The sequence below is a fragment of the Salvelinus sp. IW2-2015 genome, linkage group LG36 (genome assembly GCF_002910315.2).
Source record: "Salvelinus sp. IW2-2015 linkage group LG36, ASM291031v2, whole genome shotgun sequence".
NCBI lineage: Eukaryota > Metazoa > Chordata > Actinopteri > Salmoniformes > Salmonidae > Salvelinus > Salvelinus sp. IW2-2015.
Genome location: NC_036875.1, coordinates 40,287,465 through 40,296,029, shown reverse-complemented (window position 1 = coordinate 40,296,029; position 8,565 = coordinate 40,287,465). Strand labels below are relative to the sequence as shown.

The 8,565-nt window shown below is 45.4% G+C and overlaps 1 pseudogene; it reads right to left on the bottom strand.

Moving 5' to 3' along the window:
- The window catches only part of LOC111959519 (dedicator of cytokinesis protein 9-like), a 118,443-nt pseudogene that overhangs the window by 100,445 nt on the left and 9,433 nt on the right, over window positions 1-8,565 (bottom strand).

Below are 8,565 nucleotides of genomic sequence, written 5' to 3'. Positions count from 1 at the left end.
ACGGTAATTGTTCGTCTGCTAGCAGTGTGGGTTTTTAATGGCAGACGCGGTAGCGTCTTGTCCTAGGCAGAGTGGTGGTTTAATGGACACCGGTATTCATCACGCTGCGTAGACAGTGGTGGTATTAATGGACACGGTATGTTCATTGGCCTAGAGCAGTGGACACTGTACTGGTGTGGAAAGAATCTGGCCAAGTGGGAGATGTAAGCTTGTAAATTTGCAATGCATGCTATCTCCCTTCACTCTGATCTGTGGTTTCATTTTTAAGCCGAGATTTGACATTATATTGGAAGATATGTGCCTATATAAACCAAGTGGGGAACCTGGCTTGCGGAGGGGGATCTGCTCTTAGGTGAGAATAAGTGGAAGGGTTATGGTGTGTGACCATATATGAACATTCCTACTATTCTATCACTCTGCCTGCTAAAAGAGAGTGTCGTCTCATGGCGGACTTTTGCTCATCGCCTGTTCGTCTCTGAGTAAATTAGACTAAACACACATCGCGTAAGGTCACGCTAAAACACGTAAGTGGTTTTCTCGTGTCATCCGCAGTCAATAAAAATGCACTGATCAGTAAGAGTATGTAAGCTTACTGGGCACGCCCACGACTCATCTTTCAGATTAGATGGACCTCCCTCTGTAGTGCACATATGTATTACTGAGGTTCTGGTGACAGCTGAGAGAGCATCTACCAATCGAATCTTTATTCACTGACCATCAGAATACCAGTTCTCCCACACGCCGCTCACTCAGACTTTTCCTATGATGAATAGTGAGAGAGAGGGATTTCCTAAGGCATTAATCTCCTCTCCTGTGCTGTCCATGCTACTTCTTTGTCTCTCCTCCTCTCTTCGCAGTCTCTAAAATTACTGTTAGCCTATCCTCTCGTGCGTTATTCGCCTCCATTTTGTCTCGTTCCTCTCTTCACGTTTCCTCTTTCGTCGCTTCTTCTTCTCCTCTCCATTCCTCTCCATTCCGTGTCCATACTCTCCTCTCCTCTCCTCCCTCCCTCCTTTCCCTCTCTCCTTCTCTCCTCTCTCCTCCCTCCTCTCGCTTCCTCCTTCCCTCTCCTCTCTCTCCCTCCTCTCCCCCTTCCTCCTTTCCCCTCCTCTCTCTCCTCTCCTCTCCCTCCTCCCCTCTCCCTCCTTTCCCTCTCCTCTCCTCCTCTCCGCTCCGCCTCTCCTTTTCCCTCTCTCTCTCTCTCCCTTCTCTCTCTCTCATCTCTCCCTCTCTCTTCTCTCCCTCTCCCTCTCTCCTCTCCGATCTTCTCCTCTTCATCTCTGCCCTCCTTTTGCCTCTTTCCTTCTGCTCTCTGTCTCTCTCTCCCTCCCGTATAGTAGAAGTGATAATCTACTCTCCACTCACAGTTAATGGTTTATTTAAATGAACCCAGTATAGGTGATGAATCTACTCTCCACTCACAGGGTTAGTATGTGGTTATTTAACGGGAACGCCTGCTGATTAGTCCTTGATGATGAATCCATCTGACTCCTGTCCCTAAACACCCATTAACTAGTGTTTACTATACTGGCCTTGAGCTAATGACTCTCCCTCCCATCGTCACCTCGCTCTCTGCAGGCCCCTCTCTGCAGGCCGAAAGGCTCAGCCTGATGTTACTGTGGAGCTATGATATATAGAAACATTTTCAGGCAATATTTTGGGGAGGTTTGTTTTACACAACAGTGGACATGACTACACCTCAGACTCCAGGTAGGTATCTCCTGGACATTTGAATGAACTCTATAATAACCAGAAGCCTGGATGCATATCCGTAATCAGCCACGGTGGTTAGTGTATTGGTGGTTGACTGAACACCAGTTTCGGGAAGGCTGCTTGCTGTATATGTTGCTAGACGATTCTGACTGGCCTCGTGAACCTGTAGGTTAGTGAACGTCAGAATTTCGTTTGAGGATAACTGAGTCTTTCTGGGGCTGGGTTCTGGGGGGGGTCATATGGTTCAGACTCCCGACGGTGCCAGTGATGCTGGGGTATGACTAGTTTCCCGTTTATAAGAGCCAGCTCCAGTGCTGGCTTTGGTGGCGCAGGCACCTGCAGGAATGCACGCTAGTCTTAGTTACTAGGCAGCCAGCTCGCTCAGTGGACTCGGAGCTGATAACGCATAGTTGGTGTTCTATAGAGCTCAGCTCTGTGTGGCTGGCAGACTCAGTCCCCTCCGGTGTCCATTAAAACCACCACTGCTAGGCAGACGACATACCGGTGTCCATTAAAACCACCACTGCTACGCAGACGACATACCGGTGTCCATTATAATCTGTTCTGTCAACTAGCTTGATCCGCCGGCAAACGAGGAGTTCTTCAACTTGTATACAATATTCCGTACAAAGTTGACAGATTTTTTTTTTTTTTTTAACAAAAGCAATGTTTTGGTCATCAACCTTACGGTCCAGTTCAGTTGTGGAATGCGCGCCGTAGGTTTACCGTCTGTACCTCCAAAAGACCAGCTATTGGCTCAAAGCATTACATTTGAAGAAACCTGCGAAACCAAACGGCAATACGTTTACTCCTAGATAAGAAACATAGACCGACAGACACAATTCGCTAAAGGTAAAGAAGACAAGGCCACACCGGCCAGGACATCAATACAAACAGGTGTGTGTACAGCTAACGTGCTAGCAAGCCAAGGCTAAACAGATTGCTGGGTAGCCAAGGCGAAACAGATAGCTAGGTATTCAGGCCAAAGAGTTCAATCTTGGTTTCATCACACCAGAGAATCTTGTTTCTCATGGTCTGAGAGTCTTTAGTTGCCTTTTGGCAAACTCCAAGTGGGCTGTCATGTGCCTTTCACTGAGAAGTGGCTTCTATCTGGCCACTCTACCATGAAGGCCTTCTGGAAGGTTCTCAATGTCCACAGAGGACCTTTGAGCTRTGTCAGAGTGACCATCGGGTTCTTGGTCACCTCCAAGGGCCTTCTCCCCTGATTGCTCAGTTTGGCCGGGCGGCCAGCTCTAGGTGGACTCCACAGGTGGACTCACAGGTGGACTCCAATCAAGTTGTAGAAACATCTCAAGGATAATCAATGGAAACAGGATGCATCTGAGCTCAATTTCAAGTCTCATAGCAAAGCGTATGAATACTTATGTAAATAAGGTATTTCAGTTTTTTTTGTGTGTAAAACATTAGAAAAAAATTATATAAACCTGTTTTCGCTTTGTCCTTATGGGGTATTTAATCCATTTTAGAATGAGGCTGTAATGTAACAAAATGTGGAAAAAGGGAAGGGGTTTGAATATTTTACCAACCCACTCAAGGGACCACGCCATCCACTCCATACCAAGTACACACTCCCACTCGTCTTCACTGGCAGAAATAAAAGCCACTTCCGTAGGGCAAGAGACAAGAGACGCCCTGGCCGAGCTCTCAACTCCACACTGATGACTCCTTTTAATGCATCTAATTCATGTGAGCTGAATGCTTGGTCAGTAAAAACATAACCTTTACAACCATCTGTGTGTAGAAGACAGATAATTAATGTGAGCTGAATGCTTGGTCAGTAAAAACATAACTTTTACATCCATCTGTGTGTAGAAGACAGATAATTAATGTGAGCTGAATGCTTGGTCAGTAAAAACACAACCTTTACATCCATCTGTGTGTAGAAGACAGATAATGATGCTTCAAGCCTGTGTTGGGACTGGGAGATGTGTGCCTGCTAGCTATAGTATGTGGTATTAATTGCTGGCCTGCTGCAAAGTGCATGGTAGTATGACATAAATAGGGATTGGGGAAGGGTCCCAGCAGTGATACAGACAGAAACATTTCCTCATTGATGCTCTGTTGTTAGCTTTAACTTGTGCTGAGTTTTACTGAACATATAAGATTTTACACAGGTACATATATTCTAGAAAGTAACATCTTTGGAAAGGAAGCATGTCCGTCTAGATGACCTGAACTCATCCCATATAACGTTAACAATTATGGTGTCAAAGCACATTGCCAGATACAAGGTTCACAATATCACCTGAACAACTCCCATACATGAGTCCAGGAAGATGGTTCCTTTGGGTTCTTTGGAGATCTTCTCATCCTTGTAGAAGTTCAGGTTGTAAGAGCCATCACCCAGCTGGGTTAGGTGGAAATACCTCCTCTTGAAAGACTGGAAAGTACAGTAAAACAATAACAATCCCATTTCTATTATTAGAGAACAAGAGGCACAATTTGGGCTCAGATAATTGCCCCAGCATGGTTAGGAGGAAGTCAACACCATTAGTATTTCACAAAATCCATCAGTTTGTCTGATAAATGGTGTTGATGAAAATCTAGCTTCCTCCATCTGTCACTGGAGACACGAGAACGGACTATTGCTCATCCCGATACATCTGGTACACCGTGTAAAAACCATTCCTCACAGAGACAGCTAGTGTCATCATCCTCATTAGGATCACTCACCCTCATGGTGACACTGATGGCACTGTTCATGTTGCCTTTGTACAGCCAGCCATGCTTGGTGATCCCTCCTTTCTGGGAACCTAGGGAGGTTGTGTCCTGGAAGAGACATGGAAATGGGCTCAGACACACTCAAGACAACACACATACAGTACACAATGACATACACTGCACCACATCAACACATTACTGTGCTCACTCTCTGCCAAACTGTGCAACGCCCCTTGATCCTGTGGCTGATATAAATGTCAGTATAGGAGACATGGAAGACGAGATGAGAAAAACCTTTGATTGATGTACACTCTTAGAAAAAAGGGTTCCGAAAGGGTTCTTCGCCTGTCCTCATAGGATAACCCTTTTTGGTTCCAAGTAMAACCTTTTTTGGTTCCAGGTAGAACACTTTTGGGTTCCATGTAAAACCCTATGTGGAAAGGAACCAAAAAGGGTTCTTTAAAGGGTTCTACTATTGGTATAGCAGAAGAACCCTTTTAGGTTCTAGAAAGCACCTTTTTTCTAAGAGTGTAGGTCTATTTGATTCCAAACAAGCAGCCAGCATATTCAACAAACCTCCACTATGAACCCAAATAAACAGCCCCTCTCCYTGGCTTCTGCACTGAGACGTGACCATATCATCCCAGTTCTTAGGTATACCATGAAAGCATCCAATCCATTGGCAAAGGGCACATATGARGAAAACACATGGCTACCATCTCTATTCCATGAAGACTTCCATAGGCGTAAATGATCTGTGTAAATAAGTCAATTAGGAGAGTAGTAAGCGTAYAGGTGACAGGGCACCAGCGTTTTACACCTGGCCTGGTCTCCATCAGGTCTTCATGATCAGAACACATGCCCAGAGTGTTTAAGCTTCTTCTCTTTGACAGACTACAGAGTTAAAACCCAATGTTCCAGATACTTTTAGAAACTGACAATAATGAAATGGGTTTTTAATATGACTTTGTATGATTCCTATTCTCTTTCTCATCCAATAAAATGTATTTAAAGGTGTTGGCAGAGCATATCATCGACTCATCTGAGGAGGGTCTGGAAACGTTCAGGGCCTGCTTCCAGTCATCACCCTCTGGCCAGAAGACACCAGTCCCCAGAGGACAGACATTTTTACTTGTTTTACTTTCAGTGAACCCAAAGCTCGCAAATGTTCCCTGGAAACCCAAACAACCAGATGAACAAAAACTGTTGCATCAATCAACCTTAGATGCAATACACTGCGAATATTTCATAATCATTTACACATTCGACCATAAACGTTTTTCCCCTCCTGCCTGTGGTAATGCTATTGTCTTTAAATACATGACAGACATGGGGCGGGGTTTCTCTGTGTGTGTGTGTGTTGTGTGTGTGTGTGTGTGTGTGTGTGTGTGTGTGTGTGTGTGTGTGTGTGTGTTGTGTGTGTGTGTGTGTGTGTGTGTGTGTGTGTGTGTGTGTGTGTGTGTGTGTGTGTGGTGTGTGTGAGTGGTGAGTGAGTGAGTGAGTGAGTGAGTGAGTGAGTGAGTGAGTGAGTGAGTGAGTGAGTGAGTGAGTGAGTGAAGTGAGTGAGTGAGTGAGTGAGTGAGGACTTATTTGGGGATTTCAGGAGAAAAGGGTACTTTCCTAACTATCATTGCTCAGCCACTTCCCTGCAAGAGACTGCTGAGGGGTCTATAGATGGGAACTCTCGTGCTGGGCTGGAACATTCTCTACAGTGGTGGGGAGAGAGGTGAGGTGAAGGGTGAGCTGGGAGGAGTCTTGTTATCGATCAATCCCCTCCCTGTAGATCTAATGCCCCTCCCTGTTAGACCTAATGCCTCCCCTGTCAGATTAATGCTCCCCTGTTAGACCTAATGCCCCTCCCTGTCAGAGCTAATGCCCTCCCCTGTCAGATCTAATGCACCCTGTATGACCTATGCCTCCCTGTCAGATATATGCCCTCCCTGTCGACCTAATGCCTCCCTGTCAGATCTAATGCCCTCCCCTGTCAGAGATCTAATGCCCTCCCTGTCAGATCTATGCGCCCTCCTGTCAGACTAATGCCTCCCTGCAGACTAATGCCTCCCCTGTCAGACTAAATGCCTCCCCTGTCAGATCTAATTGTCACTGAGGCAAGAGTTTCTAAACCCAGAGACGCAACATCGCGAGACTTCGGGAATGCTTGCAGACAAGGCAGACAAGCGACAGCAGACAGCAGACCAGCAGACAAGCGCAGCAACAGGCAGACCAAGCAGACAGGCGACCAGCAACGGACCAGGCAGACAGCAGACAGGCAGACCAGGCAGACAAGCAGACCAGGCAGACGCAAGCAGACAGAACCAGGAGACAAGCAGACCAGTGCAGACCAGGCAGGCACAAGCGACCAGGCAGACCAGAGACAGACCAGAGCAGACAGGCAGACAGCAGACCAGGCAGACTTAGCTAGCACGACGCCTATGAACATCGAGAATGATCGGGAATTCCTATTGGAGAAGCAGGTTCTGCCTATCTTCATACTGTACTGTGTTTGACTGCAGGGTTCAGTGGTCAGGCGCTGACCTCTGGTGACCTGGGCTAGTCTCTCGGCTCAACAAACCATTTGCCAAAATCACAGATAAGTGAATAAGGTTACTCAAGTCTCGATAAATATTACTCTAAAGACCTGTAGGGGGCATTGTCTGACACMAAATAAAGGAGACATAATTCACACGTATGTGACAGATGCAAATGTCAACATGACCCTAGCCGTTTAAGAGACTGCCTCAGGTCACGCTCTGCAGAACACCATCCCTCTGAGGGTTCTACAGGCATCCGTGATTCAGCCTCTCTTCAGAGTTGGCTTGAACACAGGTGACTCCATAGCCTCCCTCGTGTGCACTGACTCCCTGTCTCACAAGCCCTTTCAAGGCCAACAAAGACTAATTTACACTGTTCACAGCAGAATCAGACATTTCTATGGTTCACAGACCAAAGGGTTCTAGCTACGGTTTCACAGTTGTATAAATCAGGCAGTCACTAAATGTAAAATAATTTGCTCACAACAAAAAGGGCCAAACCCATGAGCTGTAAGGAGTGAGGAACCTCGGACCATGAACACATGAACTTCTGCATGAGAAGAAAAATAGAAAACCTGAGACCATTTGAGAGGTGGCCAGTGAACCAAAATCTTGCAGCTAATTACCCTTTATACTTTAGACATAACACGTGCTATTAAGACACAACATGCTATTTAGACATATAACAAATGCTATTTTAGACACACATGGCTAATTTGACAATAACAAAATGTGCTATTAAGACATAATGTGATTAAACAACAGGTGGCTATTTAGACACACAGGTGCTATTTAGACACCACATGCTTTTTAGACACACAGGTGCTATTTAGACATAATATGTGCTATTTAGACACAACACCTGCTATTTAGACACAAAATGTACTATTTAGGCACATATGTGCTGTTTAGACCAGAATCTTTCATATTTTGCGGAGACATTTAACACTTGTGATTGGACCAGGAAAGCCAATAGTCGTAGTCTGAATGAAAACTGAAATAGGATCTGATGCTTGTGAGACTCAGAAGGGGTGTTCTTCTAGGTATACAGTTTCTAGGAGTAAAGAGTTTAGATACGGGGCCTTCTGGGCAGTGTAGAAAGCTGCTGGACTGTCTTAGAGGAGCATGAACATTTCATTAATTATTGTCTGTCTGTCTGTCTGTCTGTCTGTCTGTCTGTCTGTTCTGTCTGTCTGTCTGTCTGTCTGTCTGTTCTGTCTGTCTGTTCTGTCTGTCTGTCTGTCTGTCTGTCTGTCTGTCTCGTCTGTCTGTCTGCTGTCTGTCTGTCTGTCTGTCGTGTATGGAGGATTATTGTACATGGAGCATGTGGCAGGCTGAGGGTCAAGAGTTGAGGTAAAAACTTAAGATCTGTGTGCTGATAGGAATAAACACAAGTGGCTTAGCTAAATAGTTTGTTATTTGTACCTTCACTAGCAGACATTCACTTACCTCATCTTTATCGACATCTTCATCACCTCAAAAACGTGGACAGCCAGTTTTGTCTGGTCTGGACACTTTGCTGTAAACACAAGGATGTGAATAAAGTATGATGTGATCTTATCTATCAGAGGTCAGAGGTCATTCATTATCTATCAGAGGTATTGATTGTTTAAGAAATGAAACCTGAATGTAATGTAGT